Genomic DNA, 23,509 nt, shown 5'->3' on the forward strand with positions numbered 1-23,509 from the left:
AAGTATAATTCCCCTGCTGTTGTTGAGGCAAAATTAACCACTATACTGACGCTGATGATACACAAAGTACACTGTGAGAGTGGTGACTACACAACTCTGATGAATATTATGAGAAGGCGTGTGTTGTACTTGTGAATGCGTGTTTACACGTCATGGGTCACGTTTGACGTTAAAGCAACGATTTGGTGGTTGTTCTTGTTACCTCTATCTACCTCTTTCTACCTATATAAATATATTTTTTTGTTAACGATTGCAGGAATTATTATAGGGTACACTATCTACTATCACGTGGCCGTGGGACGATGAATTTTATTAAAAATGGCTCACGTGTATTGAATTATATTGAAGAAGAAAGAAGCAAACCATTTGCTGTGGGGATTTTTGCAGTTATAGCTTTATTAATTCTGAGTAAATTTATTGAAGACAATAATTATGAGTTATAATAACTTTAGGGTGGAAGTTTTAATCGAACAAGTTTCAGCAAATTTAAATCTGTTAAAAAGATACCTATCATCAACGTGATAATATCGCGAATAGTGTGAATCTATTGAGAGCGGCTTTTAACATTGTTTTACTTAAAAATCTCTATGAAACGAAAACGTATCATTTAACCTGTCAAATCAAGTTTGACAAAGTTAGAGCACCGAACTTAACTTTGGGAGAGAGATCAAAGAGTCCAAACTGTATTGAACAAAAGCTTAAATATGCTCACATAACTGAACGAAAGATAATCCCTATTTAGTAACTATAATAGGGATATTCATGCAACGGTGTAAACTCTGGGTAAACTTAGTAAAATGTTAAATACGGTAAACAAACAGGTCTAACCCATATACAATTTTGACACATTTACCACTTTACCAGGTTTACCACCGTTTCATGAATAATCCTAATGTCAACTTTTAAACGAGTGACAACGTAAAAGTAGTTTTGCCATTTGCTGTCTGAACAAAACAAAATTCTGACTTAATACTGTCAAATTGTCACTCGTGTTAATGAAGTACCAGTGCGAAGTGCTGACACGTACTAAGGAGGATTTTACCTGAAAATTATATGGCTTTATAAATTAACCTTTTCAGGGAACAATGACCCATACTGACTCCTGAAGGGTTAAAATCTTAAGAAGCGCTTAGCAAGCCCCTTAGAGTACTGTTCATTGAAAATAAAATCCGTAAATATAGGCGACGCGACGACGTTAAAAAAAATTAGGAAACATTTTTGTCTTTAGGTTACATTAACTATTGAAAATTTGACAGCATGCCGACATGCTGACAGTTATGAGTTGGAGCGCTTTTTGAGAAAAATTTTTAAGCCTAGAAAAGTATTGAGAGAAATATGACGACCATTAGTCTGCTATTACATTCTGAGAATTTCGCACATACAATAAACCAAATGCCTTTCAATATAAGAAAAAAAGTAAACAAACGGTTCTAAATTCTTACAAACGTCAGTGAGTTTCTATAGACTTTTATGGTGCATCGATTTTTCGTGCCAAAATGTGTTGATTTTTCGTGTTGGTGCCGGTTGAAAAAGATTTTTCTTTTAATTTAGAATTTTTTTTTAAAGAGGTTCTCATTGAGAGCTCAGTGGCTTAGCCTCCTACTCATTTTGACTTTTCTCTGTTGCTTTCTCACTTGTACTTTATGTTGAGAAAGAGATAGCCTAGTAAGGCAATAGATCCGTTCGTTTACTATTTCCCTTTTGTCGTTTAATGTACGGGTATCGGTATGTATTAAAAGCGATGAAAATATCGCGATGTTAATTTGTGAATTTTTGTTGTTTTTATAAAAAAAAAGTATTTAACCGGATGGTAAATTGGTAAGCACTCAATTTCCAAATATATTTTGTAGAATAATACACCTACAATTTGACTCTGTTTGTATTCTTAGAACTCATCAAATTAAAGCGAACATAAAAATAAATATACTTAACATACATATTGAATTGTAAAACATTTTCCATGAACCTAAGGATTAAAATGTGTGTTCATTTGGTTTTCCCTACTTAAAACTGAATTAAAATTTTTGTTAAGAAACAGATAGGTAGGTACCTACCTGAAAATATATACCTAACTAAATATCCAAACACGTGTTGCCCTTTTTTTGGATTCAACAATTCAGTTAATCTTTTGTTTAATTTATTCGAAGAAACTTGAATTTCCTCCCAAGTTATTGTTTTGGTTTTCTATTGTCAATTCAATTGTGAACAATAATAATAATAATTAAACACGCCTACTTACTATAACAGGTATGTCTTAAAAACAAAACCATTTTTCTAAAAAAAATATTGTACCGCAAAAAGAAAATGACTCAGGTACAAGATTACTTTCAATTGATTGATTTTTATTTGCCCTTTTTCAAAGAAGACCACAAAAGTCTGTTATATTATGTAAAGTAAGTTAATTAGGTTTTTCTTTATTATAAGGAGTCATACACACAAAATAGTGTGTAGGTTTTATGTCTGCCATTCTGTCTGCACCTGTGATTTCTGTTCTAAATAAAACAGATGTAACGTATGAACATTATGGCGTTCGTTATTTTTGAATCAAGTTCCTAAGTAGAAAACTGTTTCTAAATAATAAATAAAAAAACCCTTAATTTTTTCAGATTTTTATTTTGACACTAGAGGGTTTAAGTTTTTTCTCATTTGAAAGAGGTATGTAAGGTATAAGGCCATATTTATAAATATTGACTTCAATCAAAATTTTTTGATGATTTTCTGCATTAAACAACGTTTTCAAAAAGGTATAAAACATTTTTCGAGGACCAGGGGTTAAGTCAGGACATGCATGTTCTTTTTGGGTTGTATTTTATATTTCATGCAGTTTCATAGGTATGCTTGTTTTAATAAAACATACTTGCTTTAATAAACCTAAAAACCATGCATGCCCTGACTAAACCCCTGGTACTAGAAAAATGATTTATACTTTTTTGAAAAAGTTGTTTAATGCAGACAAGAACCTCATCAAAAAATTTCGATTGAAGTCTGTATCTAAAAAATGGTCTCATCAGTCAACACATACCTATTTCAAATGAGAAAAAACTTTAACCTTTTTGGGGCGCCACACACTGGGGAAATTTGTATGGGAGTGCGGAAAAAATTAAATAAAAACTGAACCACTGAATAAATGTGGATGAAATTTTCAGGGATGACAGTTTTCGTCGTAAGAAATTATTATTATTCATTTCCGCCCACTGCCACGCCCTTTTAAAAAAATTTGTGAGAGTAATAAAGAATTCCGATTCTCAATTTACTTGTACTTATAGCATTTTTTTTTAAATTTTTTTGTATTAGGTATTGGAACCACCTCACCGATTTTAAATACATTGAATGGAAAAGAATAACTCATAGTAGGTACTGTTGTCGAGGTCCACGTCCACGCAAAATTAAAAACCCAAATTATAGTTAAAAATTATTTAAAAAAAAAACACTTTTTTCATTTTTTATACAAATTTTTCAAAAGTTTATTCTTTTAAGAGAGCCATTTTTTCCTCAATTAAATGACTCTGATTCTTCTTAATAAAGGAAGGGGTCAGATGATCTGTATTTTTCAATAATAATTTCAATTTCTGCTTAGATCTTCGCATGAAATGCTTAAAATTCCCATTATTAATAAAATGTATAATAATAAGACGCATAATCCCTTTTCACTCGTTTTTAATTTGAATAGTTTTCAATATATTATGTACATACATTTCAGTTACATATAACGAAAATTAATTTTTCGGAGCCAAGTTCAAAAAATCAAATGTAATTTTACTGTAGTAGATTTGTAAAAAAATGTGTTACGAATTAATTTTATTTTCTCTATTTTAGCTCAGGGAAATTAGTCAAAATATGGGCATGAAATCGCATTTTTCGCGGGACAAAATTTTTTTCATGGAATGTGTTCGGGTGGTTGTCCTTATCATAAAAGTCAATTTGTTGGGATAATTGGAGGTTGGGAACAGCCGCCATCTTGGAAAAGAGATTGGTATCGTTTTTATTGAATAGCTCCATTGTTATTCATTTTAACAAAAACTGACAAAGGTAAGACTTATTAACAATAAAATTATCTAAAAAACCATATACAAAACAATTCCGTGAGTTGATTAAATAAAATTTTATAGTTGGTCAAAGTGCGTGTTTGTATCGCAAGGTTGGGGCAAAATGACATTTGTTCATATATCTGACGAACTTTTGATTTGTTTGGATAATTCTTCAAGAATGAATTGTAGTACTTATAATTACCTATAAAATGAGCCCACAATCGTTATTGTCACCATCGTATTGTAGAAGTAATCTAACTCCGAAACTCTCCATGTACTAGTCAAAAGTAAGAAAAAAGCTGTTTTTTTGCTAGTAGGCCGAGAAAATTTTGGGAGTAGAGGTATAACCAAAATATAAGTACGCAGTTTTGCAGCCATACGCGTGTTAATGTCGATTTCGAAGGTCTGACAACTCTAATTTTGTGCTTTATACGGTTTTTGGGGGGTTAAATAACGTAAGTTTTCCAGTTAATGTGAATATGCTAAATTTATATTATTTGAAATTATAAATATACAAGCTGATGCTCTATTATTTTTCCTAAATCTGGACACCTCAATCTCGGCTATGGGGTTAATAGAACTCACGATATAAGCTTTTTTAACTAACCATATCAGGCTTTTCAATTCAAATAAACAAACAAAAATCTAAACAAAAAAGCTTCTAAAACATAATCGTATAAACGGCTTATATATAGTTCTATTGGTCACATCCTCAAGATTGGGGTGTTCAGATTTAGGAAAAATAATAGAGCATCAGCTTGTATATTTATAATTTCAAATAGTATAAATTTAGCCCATTCACATTAACTGGAAAACTTACGTTATTTAACCCCCCAAAAACCGTATAAAGCACAAAATTAGAGTTGTCAGACCTTCGAAATCGACATTAACACGCGTATGGCTGCAAAACTGCGTACTTATATTTTGGTTATACCTCTACTCCCAAAATTTTCTCGGCCTACTAGCAAAAAAACAGCTTTTTTCTTACTTTTGACTAGTACATGGAGAGTTTCGGAGTTAGATTACTTCTACAATACGATGGTGACAATAACGATTGTGGGCTCATTTTATAGGTAATTATAAGTACTACAATTCATTCTTGAAGAATTATCCAAACAAATCAAAAGTTCGTCAGATATATGAACAAATGTCATTTTGCCCCAACCTTGCGATACAAACACGCACTTTGACCAACTATAAAATTTTATTTAATCAACTCACGGAATTGTTTTGTATATGGTTTTTTAGATAATTTTATTGTTAATAAGTCTTACCTTTGTCAGTTTTTGTTAAAATGAATAACAATGGAGCTATTCAATAAAAACGATACCAATCTCTTTTCCAAGATGGCGGCTGTTCCCAACCTCCAATTATCCCAACAAATTGACTTTTATGATAAGGACAACCACCCGAACACATTCCATGAAAAAAATTTTGTCCCGCGAAAAATGCGATTTAAATTACTAATTTCCCTGGGCTATTTGTCTTTTTGTCTTTCGGATAAGAATTTCAAGCTTGCAGCCAAAAAAACAAAAATCTGACAAAAAGGAGATTTTTTACTTTTCAATTTTCTCGAAAACTAGAAGGCATAGAAACATATGGTTTTCAGTGTTTGGTAAGGAATTAATTAAGGCAGTGTTCTTTATCATTCAAATTGAATTCAAATCCCCAGCCTTGTCAAAAATAGTATTGGATATGTTTTTTTTATTTTTTTTTTTCAAAATTTTGACTTTGAAATCGGTTATTTCAAAAACTATTCACTTAAAGATCTTAATTTAAAAGCTCAAATTAAGCCTAATATTTTGACTTTTAAAAAAAGTATCATTTATAACTTATTGATTTTTAATATTTTTTTTTGTTATTTTAAGTAATTTTTAAGAAAATGATTTTTGCGACCAAATGAAGTTTTCAATTGCCAATAAAAAACGCAGTGGCACCTGGTGGCACCCAAATTTGGCCTTAATCGAAAGGGAATTTCATAAGGAAAAAGTTTTTAATAGTCTCTAACTGTAGGCAAGTGTAGCTAAAATAATATATGTATACAAAAATATGAAAAAATCAAGCCATTTTTTTCTCTTTTCTTTAAATAATTATATAAAATAATTAACATCTTTAAAATTAATAATTTCTTCGATTTACAATAGACAAACGATGGCTTCTTTACGGAAAAATAAAAGTGTATGAGTCGGCTCAAGCTAAAAAAAATTACACAGCTTTAATTTGAGGGTATTTTCACTTCGTTTTTTATACTTTCAACAACTTGTCCCTTTACAAAGCTCTTAAAAGTAAACTACAAGTCCGATTTTAGTAATTCTTTCTGATTTTGATTCAGATTTTATTCTAGAATTTAGAAATACTATTGAAATATAAATTTTAATACCTACTTGAATTTTTAAAATCAAACAAGTCTGCTATATGTCAAAGTAAATGAACATAATTCAGTCCTGTTTGGTTAAAATTTCGTTAAAGCTTTAAATAAAAAAAAACCTTTTTTGCTTTAAACGTCAAAGTTTCAGAATTTATTTTTACTTAATTCTGTTTATTGTGAAAAGAATTTGTATTACTAGAAGTATTTATGTAGTTCCAGAAATATTATTAACAAACAAAATACCTCTTTACTTAAATGGCGGAAAGTAAAAAACATAAACTAAAAACTAATTTATTGACTCTCCTTTACATATATTTAAAGTGACCATTAAAAATTGAAAATCTGTCAAATTGCATATGAATTTTAAATTTAATGCAGTGTGAATAAATTGGGCCTAACCAAGACAACCTTTGGAGAAGCTATTTTTTTTTTTTTTGGCTTAAAGATTGCCTTATTCATCATGCTATAAAAAAAATTTGCCGTGATGTCTTAAATTGGCCAGGATAAAAGTCTACAAATGTCGTCAATAAAGTGATGTCTGTTAAATTTTGTACAATGCTAAGGTTCAAAAACAACAATGTTTGACAGATTTTTGTCTATATTCATGAAAATTTGACAGATTGTGCAACAAAATCGATCAAGTACTCAAACGGATCTAATAAGCTTGTTCAGCTATTTGACATTTCATCAATCTGACCATTGACCAACTTTAAAAAGATGGAATCTGAGGTTATCTTTACTAGAACTCAGGTGCACCAAAAATAAACCTAGCAGCGAAATAAGGAAGTCCTTAATTTGACCACAATCAATTGGACTCTGACACTTGCAGCCGTCAAGTATCTTTAAAAATGTTGGTAAATTTGTTAATTTGAAGATTGGCGCCAAGTAGTTCCGATTGGCTTTCTCTTTAGAAAAAAATTGTGATTTAAAAATGAAATGAATATTAAACCTTTTAGTAAAGTAACAACCGAGTAACTTTACCATGTAAACATATTATCTACTATCAATAGCATACATTGATTGCACATTTAATTAATCCTATACGATTAGACTTTCTCAACTATAGAGGCATGCATATTTGTATGAATTTCAACATTTTCTCGACCCCAATACACTGGTCCTTATTTGGAAGTAATTTCGTATTACGTCAAAAACCCACGCCGCCATGCCGGCTATATTCTAACTGCGTAGATTTTCTGTTTGTTTACGAATGAACGAAAGTAAAAAAATAAATCTATATGTATATTGTACGACCAAAAAAAAAAAAACAAGCAATAAAAAAAAAGCAAACCATTAAAATGTCTAACAAAACAAATATATACAAACCTACATACATAAAGTATCTACAAATATATATAATTTTTTGCTATAGATAGAAAGATACGAATTTCAAAAAAAAAAAAAAAATGTACTTTGATATTAAGACACAAGAGAGACGGGTTCGGTCGACCTGGACAGAAGGGAGGAGGTTGTTTTTAGTAAGTAAAGTAAAGTATCTACAACATTTGTGATAGGTCTAGATAGGTATACATTTATCTTTATCTACTTTTAAACTTTTATATGTCTTTTCAAAGTTGTTTACGAGTTTTGAACGTTAGAAGTTTAACTTTTAAATTAGATACGCTATTATATGCCTGCTTTTCGTATATGTACCTATTTATTTATGTATATATTTTTTTGAATTGGAATTTCAGCATTTTATTTTTATTTTTCTATTTGGTGTCTAATTATGGTAATGAAACGCAATTTCGTAACAAAATTGGAAGCAAAAATAAAAAGAAAATTTACAAAAAGTTAGGATAGGGTTGTGAAACATGTGCTTTGATGTTTGAGTATTTATTTATTTTTTGTTTTATTGCCTTTTTTTTTTGACAAGTAATTGACAGCTTATAATCTTTGACGAAAGTTGTAAGATATAATTAAAGTTATATGAAAATAAATACTTTGTAAAGTGTAAATAGAAATTTTGAAATAGGGAATAAAACAGATATAAGGCAACGAAAATTTTTTTGATTGTTGGTTATTTGAGCAAGAATTTTCAAGGCAGTTTTTCATTTGAGGAGTTGATTTAAAGTGCAAACCTATAGAATCCGTCACGTGTGAAGTTTTCAACTGACAGCCCGATAAAATACACACGTTCTTATGAGAACCGACCCTTAACCGACCCAGATGCGACGAAAAAAGTAGCCCAACTTTCAATTTTTTAAGATCCGATGACAAGTTGTTAACAATAGAGCAGTTCGATTTTCGTGTTCTGAGTTCACACCGGGGAATGTCAGATGTCAGAACTCAGAAATTTATTCGTTTTCTTTTCTGACTTTATGAATTGTGAACTTTTATTGTTCATTAGTGAAGAAATTGTAATAAAAGCAACACTTAAGTCCTTATGACGTTTTTGAATTCAATAAGTTATCTGAATTCTGTCGTAGAGTTTAATTTTAAAAATGCCCCAGTCTTATTTACGACTAATGAATCTGTTATTTAAAATTTTTTTTAATTGACGAGCAAGTACCAACTTTAGATCCAGATTTTAATCGCAGCTTTTACAAGCTAAAGATAAAAATGAACTTAAAAATTTGTAAGGAGTTCATTTCATTTCTTTAACTGAAAAACAAAAAAAAACTGGGCCTTATCGTCAAGGTTTAAAGATACAATAATTGACAAATTTTAAAAATATTGATGCATAACTGACCCTTATTCGATATAATGGTTCAACATTCAAAGCCTGACAGATTTTTATCTACATTCATGAAAATTTGACAGATTGTGCGCAAAAAAATGGAGTACACAAACGGATCTAATAATTTTGTTCAGGTTTGAATTACAGATTTGGAGCCCCCGCACACTACAGACTTTCTATCGGCCGATAGTTTAGTAGGTTTGGACTCCTAGCGTGCGCACAGATAGCCGACTAAACAGTCGGTTAGGTATAAAATATTTTAGTTTGAAGGCAATTGTGTAGCAAAACAAACTTTTTTTTGTCGATCCAACAAACTTTTTGATCGGCCGATACTCAATCGTTGTAGTTTGCGCGCTTTCATACATTTTCACACTGATTATGAGACCGACTAAACTATCGGCCGATAAAAAGTTTGTAGTGTGCGGGGGCTTTTAAGTCGCAGATTTGAGTAGCAGATCTAACTCGCAGATTTGCGTTGCAGATATTAGTATCAAGTTTTAATCGCAGACTTGAATCCGAAATATCACAGATTTTAGTGACAGATCTTATATTTTGAACAAAAAAAAAATACACCTGAACGTTGACGTTCCGGTTTTTTGTCTTGGGATCTTAAAGAAGAAAAAAAACTATTACATTATTCAAAGTTCAATCTCTCATAAATTGGTTACCTCTAGCAATGACTTGAGGTCACAAAGCAATAAGACTTATAGGGGCCAATAGCGATCCTAGGATCGAATTTCCAATTGTAAAACGTACTAAATCGTATTTGTCACTCCGATTTAGTACATTAATCTGAGGGTAAGTTTAGTTGGTGGAACTTATTTTGTTATGGTCTTAAAATGTTGGAATTGGATTGGATTCGTCGTTTGTTTGGCGGAATTTTTCTTTTCCAATACAAACGCAGTTAATCATGCGTAGTATCATTATGAAAGAAAATTCAATAAAAAAAAAATGTTTCTATAGAAACTCAATGAAAAACTAAAAACGTAGTAAACCAGGACCAGCAGATGTTTTCTAAAAACGACGTATGCCTGAGTTATAAAATAACTGCTATCTACTATTCTTTCTTTATTATAAATTAGGAACAATGAAATTAACCCTTAGGTCTAAGGACAAGTTTTTGTTTTGAAGTCTTTTCTAAAGTTGTTTTTGTGACGTTTTATATTTCAAGTGGCTTGGTAGTTTAGATATCACACACCTTCTAAAAACTAGTCTTAAAATCAGTTATTATGTTAATTTAAAGAAAAAAAAAAAAAAAAAAACACCTTTTCTTGTCACTCAATTTCCCTTTCGCACTCCATTAACTTTCTCTCTAATGAAACCCTACACTTTAACACAGAAGCAACGTAAAAAAAAAACCCAAAAAAAAACCTTTTACACTATAATTTAATATTTGGTTACCTTTTTATAAATTCCATCTATACCGATTGTGATCATTTCCGTTTTCTTGTTTATTTCCGCTCCATAATGGCTCTTCAACTATTTTTGCCCTTCAATATGAAATTTCCAAAAAAAACAAGAAAACAAAAAAAAGGTCTGAACAGCTGTTTTCTTTTTCTAAAAAAAAAACACTCAAACCCATGTTTGGCCATCAATCATTGAAATATGTTTTCCTTCCCAAATTGATGATGGTGGGTATGATGGTTGGTGGCGCATTTTAAGGACCTTTTTTTAATTCCTTGTTCGTTGGAGGAGATAGGAGGATACCATTTATGTTCTCAAATTGCCTCTTTATTATTTTTACTGTTCTTGGAACTTGGAACCTTAACAACTACTCCGCCTATTTTTTGTTCGTATTGTTTTCTTTATAGAAACCTGAACTAGATTCATTATGGATTTTCTGTCATCAAAGAAGACAAAGATCAACGATCAAACATCACCTAGGTATATCCAAGTTATTAAATCTCGAATATCACCTAGAGGTCCAAGAGTCTTTCTCTAGACTAGATCGCTTTGTGTCGTACTCAGCTGGAAGAAAAAAAAACAATTGAAACGTTTATTGGATACAAAGAGTACACTGAGAGAAATCTTCAATTGAAACGATTTTGATGAAAAAGAAGATACTGTTTCAGAATAAAAGTATTGAAAAGGGAAAAAGAATCAATTTTAGCACCTTCCAATCAAATATTAAAACCTAGAGGACCCAGGTTAAGGAGTAGTAAAAAAACGGAATGTATATTCCTTCATATCTTCTGAACTACTTATCAAAAATTCACAAGTGATGTTTTGTTGGAAGCGTCTTGCTTGTCTCCTAGCTATAAACTATGTAGTGATTTCCAACAGTGAACCCTCTCGATTCCAAACTTATGAACTGAATTTTTTTAGTTCAAAACTAAAATTTTTCTTTAACTTGATTAATTTTGCTAGTAGAGGAGGCAATATTAGAATTTTTATGTAGCGTATAATTATTTGACAAGCAAGACGCTTTAAACAGTACCTTAATCGTTTAAATCTGATAAGAAGTTTAGAAGTTATGAGGGAACAAACATACCCAAATTTTCTTCCAGTGTAGTTGTAACTTTGTGTCATGATTCCATAATTCATATAATGAATCATGCGGATGAGTTGATTTTCAGTGGTATTACTGGTACCTACTAGATCTTATTTTGTCTTTGTTTTTTTTTTTTGTGTTTTTTGTTCTACGCGACTGTCTTCTTATGATGTTGTTGCTGCCCAGCCTGTGTGGTAATTTCTTTGTTTGGGTTTTTTTTTTTAATTCATAGATACAACTTTTGATAAAAGAGTCTTGTTTTTGTTACTTCTAGATATTTCTTCTCATTTGTGCTTCGTCACGTATATGACGATGATGATGGAATTGGATTTCTAGACCAAAGCGCAGCAACTTTTATTTTTAACTCATAATTTGCCATCTCAGATTTTTTTGTAGAAGTTTCTTTTGAGTCAAAACAAAGAGATCGAGTGGGTTTTGATTTGACTTAATAAAAAAATAATTAAATTTATTCATATTAATATCCATATAGACCAGTGCCAATCCGGTTTTCAGAGGGCAAAAGTTGAACAAATTATTAGCAGCATTAGGGTGGTGGAAAAATTTAGGATAAATGGTATATGAAAGGGGAAAAATAAATTGCCCACCAAAAAATTGGGGGAAAGGGGGTGGGTGGGCGAAAAAGTGGGGTGGGTGTCAAAAATCATGGTTTTTTACGATTTCTGTCAAAACTAGACGTCTAATCGAAAAAAGTCAAATGCAAAAGTTGTAGGTAGTATAAATGTCTACAACTTTTACTCAAACAATTTTTTTCTATAACCTCCAAAATATTGGAAAAAATGCAAAAATACGATTTTTTGATTTTTTATTTTTATCTTTTACAAAAATGGTTGGATTTTAACAAAACTTGGTTAAAAACTACTTTGTTATGTTTTCTATCTATTAAAAATGTTTTTTGAGCAAAAAGTGAATTTTTGGATTTTTAACGAATTTAATTTGAAAAAATAGCCTTTTTTTCAATCAAAAAAGTTACCGAAAAAATTTTTGATTTTTGAAAAGTTTGAACTGAAATTATTTAGATTAAAACCTATTATTTAAGCTTGTGTGGAAAAACTATACTTTTGTTTTAGAAAATATTGAGAAAAATTGAAAAAAACAAAAAAACGATTTTTAAGATCGATTTTTTCGTAAATGACAGTAATATTGGCGAGAAATAATTTTCCATAGAAACTAAATTATACTTTTCTAATGGCCTTTGACCTTCTTAATTTGAATCTAGCATTAGAATAGCTTTAACGTGAAAAGTTTTTGAGATATTGAATTTTGAACGTCCAAAACACTATTTTTGAAATGTTTTGCATGGTAATATCTCAAAAACGTGATGTGATAGAATTTTTCTGACTTCGGATTCGATCTCAGCGCACAAAAAACCATTAGAAAAATATACTTTGATTTCTATAAAAAAAACTTTTTGACTAGTGAATTCGAACAGGGAAGAAAAAATCGAATGCCTTGTTCGAATTCATTAGTCAAAAAGTTTTTTTTATAGAAATCAAAGTATATTTTTCTAATGGTTTTTTGTGCGCTGAGCTCGAATCCGAAGTCAGAAAAATTCTATCACATCACGTTTTTGAGATATTACCATGCAAAACATTTCAAAAATAGTGTTTTGGAAGTTCAAAATTCAATATCTCAAAAACTTTTCACGTTAGAGCTATTCTAATGCTAGATTCAAATTAAGAAGGTCAAAGGCCATTAGAAAAGTATAATTTAGTTTCTATGGAAAATAATTTCTCGCCAATATTACTGTCATTTACGGAAAAATCGATCTTAAAAATCGTTTTTTGTTTTTTTTTCAATTTTTCTCAATATTTTCTAAAACAAAAGTATAGTTTTTCCACACAAGCTTAAATAATAGGTTTTAATCTAAATAATTTCAGTTCAAACTTTTCAAAAATCAAAAATTTTTTCGGTAACTTTTTTGATTGAAAAAAAGGCTATTTTTTCAAATTAAATTCGTTAAAAATCCAAAAATTCACTTTTTGCTCAAAAAACATTTTTAATAGATAGAAAACATAACAAAGTAGTTTTTAACCAAGTTTTGTTAAAATCCAACCATTTTTGTAAAAGATAAAAATAAAAAATCAAAAAATCGTATTTTTGCATTTTTTCCAATATTTTGGAGGTTATAGAAAAAAATTGTTTGAGTAAAAGTTGTAGACATTTATACTACCTACAACTTTTGCATTTGACTTTTTTCGATTAGACGTCTAGTTTTGACAGAAATCGTAAAAAACCATGATTTTTGACACCCACCCCACTTTTTCGCCCACCCACCCCCTTTCCCCCAATTTTTTTGTGGGCAATTTATTTTTCCCCTTTCATATACCATTTATCCTAAATTTTGCCACCACCCATATGCTGCTAATAATTTTTTTATTTTCAAAAATTATTGGCACTGGTCTAATAAATGGAGACGGGAGTTTAAGAGTTTTATAAAAAGATTAAGTTGTTTTTCTTTTGAATTGGTAAAACCAGTTTCCATTATTAAATATCTTTAATTGTCTAATGAGTTATCTAGACGAATTGAATATTCTAACACAAAAATGTTATTCAACTTGGATAAATTGCAACAAATTTGATATTTATTATTATTTGAGATCACGCAATTTAAATTAATTTTACAAATAAAGTCTGAGTGACAAAATGAATATTCTACATCACGATCACTAGTTTCTAATTAACGAATGCAATTTGATCAATATTAATTCTATTAGAGTATTGTAAAATTTTAGCTGTGTGTTATAATTGTATCAACACTGCCTTTTGTCACCTACGGGTTTAAGGCGGAGTGAACTTTTGAAACATGTTTTTATTGTCTTAGACCCTTAACAATTCAATTTGGCTAGAGCCCTTTTATCTAAAAATGTCAACTTTTAAGAATTGTTTAAGAATTGTTCAATTTTTAAGAATTTGGTAACAGGTTGTTACCAAAAAATAAAATTTTACTTTACAAAATGGGAAACAGATTGCTCTACAAAAAAAGTTTTGACTTTTTTCATTAATCTAACCTTTTGAAAGATATTCCAGGTGAAAGTTAAAAACCAGAGGTTCCGCGTTCAAATCCAGCCTACATCTTCATTCTTTGTCAAAAGGTACTGGGCCTTAAGGCACAAGCTCGCATGCACTTTCATCAAAATCGAACGAACTGCTTCCTCATATTTCGACATGAGGCATATATTATAACGAATGTTGAACGAACCGCGCATATTATGTACAATATAGGCATTATGACAATATAGTAAATTTCATAAAGCTATTTTAAGTACATATCTATAAGGCTTTTAAATCCTTAAAAAACATTTATTCCATACAAAAAACGTCATTTAATATTTTAAAAGCCTGTTAAGTGTTAATGAAATCGACCATAAGATTTGTTTTTAAACACTCGAAGTTATTTGTATCTTGTAGGTTTTTCCTGTTTCTAATCCCAAGGCGCCATTTTATGTACAAATGCTATGGTATTAATTATGCATTTTAGGTCTTGTAATTTTTATTGGAAATAACATTATCTCCAGGAACAAAAAATTACTAAGCGGATTTTCTAGAAGATAAAACGCGTCATAAATCAACAATTATGTTTTATAGATACCTACGATTTATATATTTCTATTAATTATTTATTAGCTTGAACTTCAGATAGCAAGAGAGCAACAGATCTGAAAACATTTTAATAGCATTCTTTTTGCAATTGCGATTTAAGTAGACATCGTATATAGAACACGACATAATCTGTAAGATGTTAAAATATGCTAAGTTAATTGGAAATACTTAAGCACAATGTTTTTATTATTTATGAGTGTAAACCTGACCTTGGTTTATACAAACTCACGAATCTAAACTATTTTCTAATTCGTATTTAAAGGTGTTGGGGGCTTTAAGTTTAATGTGCATTTAACATGCTAAGTCACATTGCAAGCAACCTGCCTACGTAATGTAAGTTGTTGGTTTTTCAGAAAAATAAAAGAAGGAAAAGAATGAAATGCGTATTTTCTGATGTTGTCATGCATATTCAATAAAGGGACATTTTGTCACCCTGTAATATATCTAAGCCGGCCGATTGGCGGTTATTTTAAGAACAACTTGAATGTACACTGTACAGTGTCACTTTTGATTTAAAGCTTTTTTGTGACATCAAGCAGGTTCTTTAAGAGATTTTGAATAATCACCCTGTACTTTGAATGATTCAGGATCAATATTTCGTCATTCACAATAATAAAATTTATTTTATTTTATTTATTTAATATTATCTCCAATGTATAATTAAAAGTATGTAACTTATCATTTCTGATGAAAAAAAATGGTACTTTAAATAATGCAATCAACATTTTATAGCAGGTAATTTATGTAAAGAGTTAACTTCCGTTCAAGACCGTCCTTATCACAAAATCAACAAATAAAGATAAATATGAATTTATGTATATTTAACATTGACTGTAAATGAAACAGCTATTGTGAATGGAAAGTAGACAGTGACGTTGTTTAACTAATAATAAAGTGGAAATAAATTGGTAATATGTTCAAGTTGAGACTCTTAGTGACCCGAAAACGATGACTAATCATGAATATTTTTTAATATGTATTTTGTATTTCATCACAATATTAAAATAATAAATAAAATGCTTAGTCATTTGAACTTTGGCTAAACCAATCTCTTCTATAATTTAATGAAATATGCAATTGTGAAGTTTTGATTGAAAAAATTAATTTATTTAAATTTCTGATGAAAGAAAAAATGATAACAGTGCAAGGGGTATCATCTCATTAGGATTTCAATTAATCAGAAAATGATATTTTTTTAATTTCCCGAACGTGTCCCGAGTGCAGCGATGCCAACTGAGGCATAATTATGCTTTCTAGGCATAATTTTATTAGCTAAGGCATTGAGGCTTATTTTTTGACAAAAAGACATAATTTTTTCATTCCACTCTTGATTTATGTTTTAAAAGTTTCTTATAATTTTTTTGATTTTTTAACTTAAAACTAATATATTACATATCTTTTAAATAAAAGTTGTTCGAAATTTTATTTACAGAATTTGTTTTTACCATTTAACTCTTGGTAGTGTTGTATTTTTCGAAGAAAAAGAAAAGAATATACGAAAAGCGATTTTGTCGCTATAAAAAGGTCTAAAACGCTTGCAAATATGCCATTATTTCTTATTGGTGGAAAAAACTGGTCGCTAATTTCTTCCAATTGTGTAAAGCAAGGTATTATTTCCCTTGAAAACTTCCTTTTGAAGAAAATAAGTTGCAGTTTCGTGACAAATAAGTAGCCTAAATATATAAATTAATTAATTAAACATTTCGTTTTGTGTACTTGCACTTTTTATATGTTATAATTTTTCAAACATAAACTAAGAAATCTAAATGGAAGCATAATTTTTTGGAAAAGTCATAATTTTTTTTCAAGTGAGGCATTATTTTGACTGATTGGGTTGGCAACGCTGCCCGAGTGTGTCCCGAATATGTCCCAAATGTGTTCAGAATGTGTGCCAAACGTCCCTTCAAGCAAGAAAACGGAGTTCAGAAAAGACACTCCGACCGATAAAAACGGGGTTGCACTCACACACTTGCAACTTTTTGTGTATGAACACAAAGTCGAAGGAGAAATCGTGGTGAAAAAACCAATACATATAAAATCGGTTCCGCGGTGATTATAATTTCCATACTAATTTGAGCCGCCTTCTTCTGAGCCGAAGTCGGACTCAGCTACGCCTGCGGCGGAGCGGATTCGGACCGAGGTCGGACTTGTTTGCTTGAAGGGGTATCCCGAATATTTCCCTAATGTGTCCTCAACATGTCCCGAATGTGTCCTGAAAGTGTCCCGAACGTGTCCTGAAATGTGTTCCGAAAGTGTCCCGAATGTGTCCCGATTGTGTCATCTTTATAAGATACATATTTTGTATTAAGATGAATCGAGATCAAAACATCTCCCATCTATAGTTATTACAGAATTTTTAATTAAGTGACAACGACGTCAAACAGATCTTTCTAGCAAAAAATTAATATCTAATGCACGATTAGTTACGTTTTGATTTTGTTTTATTTACGATGTAACAATTATTGTTCCAGCCAGACAAAACATTTGTTATGTATTAACAATAAGCAGAAGCACGTTTCCCGTTGTTGTTTTTTTATGAAACCCAGGGTGAAGGGAAATATTTGAAAGGGAATTTTAAATAAATTATTAGAAATGTCTCGATAAATTGTAATAGAGTTTGACAGACTTTTGAAGGTTCATTGTTTTTGTTGCTAGTTTTTTTTTTCATTTTCTTTATACTAGATATACTTCGCTTAAGATTAAGTCATATTTTTTTTGTAATAGATTAATACTTTACTTTGCCACCTCTATTAGTAAGGCTTATGTTTTGTTGTACTAGATTTATACTCCATGAGTAATCATCTATCTCTAAAGGAACGCGGCTATTCAGTTAGATGTTCAGTTAAATTTTAAATTGATGTTTTTTGTTGTTTTTTTTTTTTCATCTGCGAGTAGACCTACGAATCTGGTTTATTCACATGCCTAAATAAATTAACCTACCTACCTACTTAATTAACATAATGTAGACGCCACTATATACTTTTTTGTCTTTGATTAATACCGGATTGTCTATATGACATTTTGACTTCTAAAACTCGTTCTGTCAAATAGGAGCTTATTAAATATCTTAACTACGTTTGTAGATTTTATCATATATGTATGTAAAAGGGCAGCAAGTTACATGCATGAATAATATTTCTCACAAAATGTGTTCGTTAATTTCCGTTACAAAAATATTACAACGAACAAAAATTGTCCCTCTTTTTCTATTTGAACACACTTATCTGTCCTGTCAAACCAAAATGCGCACATTCATTTTTGATAGTAAAAAAAATACTATAGACACAATAAAACTGTTATAAACGGGACACATATAAAAGAAACCCTTATGAACCCTCATTTCGTATATGTTGACAAAATATCCTATTACAACAACAACTTTTTACAAAACTCCGTTGCAAGTCTAAAAATACCCTATTTGAGTTTAAGTAAAAACTATAAGACCGTTATTATTATCGCTTGAACAATTAATTGAAACGCTTTCTGGCATCAATCAAACAAAAGAGACGGCACCCCTATAAAGCCCCTATAACGTATTTCTATAATATCCCCTACACACAGAGCATTTTGGAATTTTCGTTGTTTTCCCAAGCAAATCGACAAAATGACATTTTCATTTTTTTTTGTGTTCTATTTTTCAATCGAAAATCGATCTCCTATGGGAAGTTGATAGGAAATTAAAGTTTAAGACTAGGCAGGCACTATTATTATTTTACGACGGAATCGGAAGTAATTGGTCTTTGTGTAGAATTTTGTTCTTTTTTTTCGAAATGAAAGTTTTATACATAGGACAGGAGTTGTGTTTTAATCAATCGAATGGAACTTTCATAAATTTTATCAAAATCGTTAAGGTCAATATCAAGACACGAGTGTATGTCGACGTGAGAAATCAAGGGAATACGTGAAGAATTGACATTTGGCTACTTTTCGTTCACTTTCGGTCAGTTTTTGACATTTAAGAAAGTGAGGTACTTTTCGTTATTTTGTCACATTAGCCGCGTTCTTTTGAAGGTTGTAAACTACTAATGAGTAGTAAATTAGTAGATCTAGTACTACAAACATCACATGATCTTCTGCTCGAATTCATAGAAATGTGTAGTTGTTGTAATAGATTTCTACTCACGAGTAGTTTACCACCTTTATTACTCCACTATTACACAGGTATTTATTCATATTTCTACTATTTATAAAGATTCAGTAACTTTGCCAAAAACCCATAAGTTTTAAAAAAAATCCTGGCAGGTATTGTAAATGTGGTGTATATTGTACCACTTTTAGTAAAATTTTATTCATTAATTCACAACTTCCCATTGTACCTTCCCAGATATCACCTTTTTAATAACACAGGTACCTTTATAAAAATCCACTATAGTCCTTGAGAGCGCAAAATTTTCTTTGTTATTTTTTTTTTTTTTTATAATTTTATCTCGGCAGGAGATAAAAGAGTCAGAAAAGCAGATGCTTGCCACTCAAATAGCATTTATATTCAAAAAGAAGGAGAAAAAAAAGACAAAGAAAGACCTGCATATTTTTTGCAAAAAGGGTTTTTATTCAATAGGAACCGTTTTTTTTTTTTGTTGTTGTCATTTCTTTTTGAATGTCAAAGGATTGAGAAAAAAAATTACGACCCCCGAAATCATCAATGAATTTACCAATTCACTATAAATAACTACGTTATACGAATAATATCGGTATCTACTTATGTGAAATAGAAGGTAAAATAAGGGATTAAAGAGTAAATTACATTTATTTAAGTCCTCATATCCGTTCCACTGTTTCGATTTCAAGTGAAGTGATTGTGTATGCACGTATTTTTTTGTATACCGGCACATGCAACATTGTATTATTTTGTATTTATTAATAGTGTGACCATTTTTGGTATTAAAAAAGAATCGGAATGAATATGAAATTATCTAACTTTTAGAAAATTCTTATGAAGTAACCAGAAATTAATAAATCTGGATTTTCAGCAAAAAATAAAATTATTTCTAACCTTTTTTAATCTTTCTTTTGTTGTTTTTTTTTATTAAAGAATAATTTGAGTTCAAGTTGAATGAAATTTTGAAATGTAATAAAATATATTTCGTTTCTTAGAAAAGAAAAGAACAAATAAAATTTGGGTTTTTTTTTGAGATTTTAGGATTTTGAAATTCCAGATTTTCGGGATTTTAGGTTTTCGGGTTTTATTGGTTTTTTCGAATTTCGGGTTTTCCGGACTTTGGGTTTTCGAAATTTCAGGTTTTCGTGACTTTGGATTTACGGGGTTCTGATTTTTCGGGTTTTTAGATTTCGGAGATTTTAACTGTCGGGATTCCAATCCCAATCCGAAAAATATTTTTTTTGGTGTTTTTTAACATTTGACTTCGGAATTTTAGGTTTTCGGAACTTTGATTTTTCGGGATTTTGGATTTTCAAAATGTTGTGTTTTTGATGATTTTCAGGATTCTTTCCCCAACTTCATTTAACTCTATCATATATCATATATTTTGGCTTGAAAATAAATGCTTTTAGCATTTAAGTAGAGTTACCGAGTACTTGCTCCTGCTCGGCACCTGACAATTTTTGGGTAGAATAGAGACTCAAATAAAGATAAGTGTGTGTACTTATACTAAAGTTTTTTGGTTTAGTTTTGTATTTAGTTTTGTAGCACTGATAAAATTACTAAATGGTGTCAAAAAATGTCACTACAACCTAAAATCCTTTTTTTTTTACTTTAAGGAAAATAATCTTTTTTATCAAAAAACAAAACCGACTTCCATCAATCAAAATGGGTTTTATGGTTTTTCTAATAGTTACTATGGCTATAACTGAACGAAATTGAAATGGGGCCACATTGCAGCTTTCCAATACAAAAAGAATTATCAAAATTGGTTCACTCAGTCCAAAGTTATGAGGTAACAAACATAAAAAAAAAGAAGTATTTGAGTAAAATGAAGGGACTGCAGCACTTCAGAATTGCCACCTCAAGTTTTCTCCGTGCAAGAAATTATGCAAGAATAATGCCGAGGTCCAAGAAATTCTATTTAATCAAAAGGGAAAATGTTGTTGAAATTCCTAAAGTTGTGAGTAAAAGTGTCACACCGTTTGATAAGTTTTGGGATCCTATCAAAATGACACAAAATCGTTTTCACGTCTTCAATTCTAGAGGAAGACATGTTCTGGCTCAAAATCGCCAAATTTTGTGCAAAGCCACTTAAGACCTGAAAAATTAGGATGTATCAAAAATTACTCAAATATGCACTTACCCTTACAAGTTTTAAACTTTTAGTTTTTATCTATTTCAATTATCTCAATTCTAACACAAGTTATCATGTTAAAAATAACATCGCGAACTGAAAAGTGTCTCAAAAACTAATTTTAAAAGCTCTTTGAAGTTTAATTTTTCGAAATCTTTTCTCCGAACTGAGAAAGTACAAATTAATTCATTGAAAAATTGTGAAAATTGTCGAAAAACAAATTGAAGCACAAAATCTCTAATATTGTTTGACTATAGCTTTTTGATTTATAAAGCTATATGAATTAGGGTGACTGCACAGGTTTCCTTTGTTTAAAAAAATGTATGCTTTTGAAATTAAGAAAAGTAAGAAAACAGTCTTAAAAAATTCTTTTCTTTTTTACATGTTACATATATTCAATATCCTTTACTCTGGTCACACTGCTTATAAGGTAGTGATCGGATCGGATCGTATCCGTATCGCTTGCATGAGACGCATTCAAAACGATCGGTTTCCCTTTTTAAATAATCCACTATAGGGGAATACTATTTTTTTTCATTTCTTTGCTTTTAGATTTACAACCAGTTTTTGTTGAGATACAGATGGAAGAGCAGCTGATCGTGAAAAGGTTTTTGTTTAGGCCTTGGGGGTTAAAATTGTTTTTATGACACAGTGGATTGAATACTATGGAAAATTAGACAAAATTGAAAATATTATTTCTGTTTGTTTGAAAACATTGGCAGAACAAAATAGATATACAAACGAAAAATAATAATCAAAGATTGATTTTGAAGCTAAGAAAAATTGTAATTTTGTTGACAAAATAGAAAACTCCAGCGGTATTTTTGACAATATGCTCTCGTAGAATTTATACTTTTTTTTTTTTATAACTAAAAGCCAGTACAAAAATTACATATTTTTTTTTTAATTTCTTAAAGAATTTGGCCCACTGTAGTTAAAGAAGCGTAATGATGTATAGATCGTATTAGATTGTTATTGGCTTTCAAATGAACTGCTGCGTTCGAAAAGAATGGAAGTCGATACATACTTGAAAAACCAAGGTAACCGATTGAAATTTACTACAAAGAATAAAGATGCCATTCACTATTGAAAAAAAGTAAAGTGTTGCTTTCGAGAGTTGTTGATGGTATATTCTGCTTTTCCTCTAACTTCATTTTTATCTTTAAGATGGTGTTAGGCTCTGAAAAATATTTTATCGGAAATAGAAAATCTTTCAAAAAACAAGAAATATCTATAAGAGATTGGTTTTTAACTTGAGGCGGTAGGTACTCGTTTACCTATCTACATAATCCCTGTTTGTAGTTGGAAGATCAAATTAAGTAAACTAGTATGTAGGTATTATTTGAATTTTATGTGTAGGTAGATGGAAGATGGTAGGAGTTGGAAAAAGTGTGCCTTTCATAAGAAGAAACTTGTCTAATGCCTAAGCCTTGAGGTGTTTTTTTTTTTTTTTTGTTTGTACAGGATGGGAGATCAGTGATCGGAAATTATTGAATGGAATGCAGTTTATACCTCTCTCCATCTCTTAGTGCTTGCATGTCCGGAACTTCCGTCTTTGTTGCTTAGAATTGAACATAAACAAAAATATCAAATAATACAAATTTGCCAAGAAAATGAAGATTAATATCATTTTGTCAAAGTAATTATGAACCCACACAATATTACCAGCACGTTAAATATTTTTTTTTGTTTTTATTATTTTGGATTTGGCTTCCGAATAAATTTAATTCTCTTGAAAAGAGCTTAGTAAAGCAATAAGCAAAATATGATGCAAAATATTGCTATTTTCTGATGTTTTTTATCCACTTTAAAAATCTGTTTAAGCAAGTGTGAACTGTTAGAACAAATAAAAAAAAATTGATCTTTATCCAAGTCTACTCGATTCTGTAAGAATTCACAGTCGAATGTTAATGAGGCGCTAGTAGGTTAATAGCAAATTTACTTACGAAATCACATGCGAACTTTGGTTTGTTCGATGCGAATATGAAAAAACCTGAAAACCGTTTGCGAACCTGATCATTCCTATGCCTATTGGTTTGCGAACCAGGTTGATCGTCTGCGAACTTATTAAGTTTAAGAGAAGTT

At 30.3% G+C, this 23,509-nt stretch overlaps 1 long non-coding RNA gene across 1 annotated transcript; it reads right to left on the reverse strand.

The window, feature by feature from the left end:
* Window positions 1-22,031: 22,031 nt before the first annotated feature.
* LOC129917851 (uncharacterized) lies at window positions 22,032-22,253 on the reverse strand. Its single transcript, XR_008772888.1, has 2 exons — window positions 22,167-22,253; window positions 22,032-22,087 (listed from the first exon to the last, which is right to left on the reverse strand). It is a non-coding gene; the product is annotated as an uncharacterized LOC129917851 (long non-coding RNA).
* Between the last annotated feature and the right edge of the window lie 1,256 nt (window positions 22,254-23,509).

The sequence above is a fragment of the Episyrphus balteatus genome, chromosome 4, assembly GCF_945859705.1.
Source record: "Episyrphus balteatus chromosome 4, idEpiBalt1.1, whole genome shotgun sequence".
Lineage (NCBI taxonomy): Eukaryota > Metazoa > Arthropoda > Insecta > Diptera > Syrphidae > Episyrphus > Episyrphus balteatus.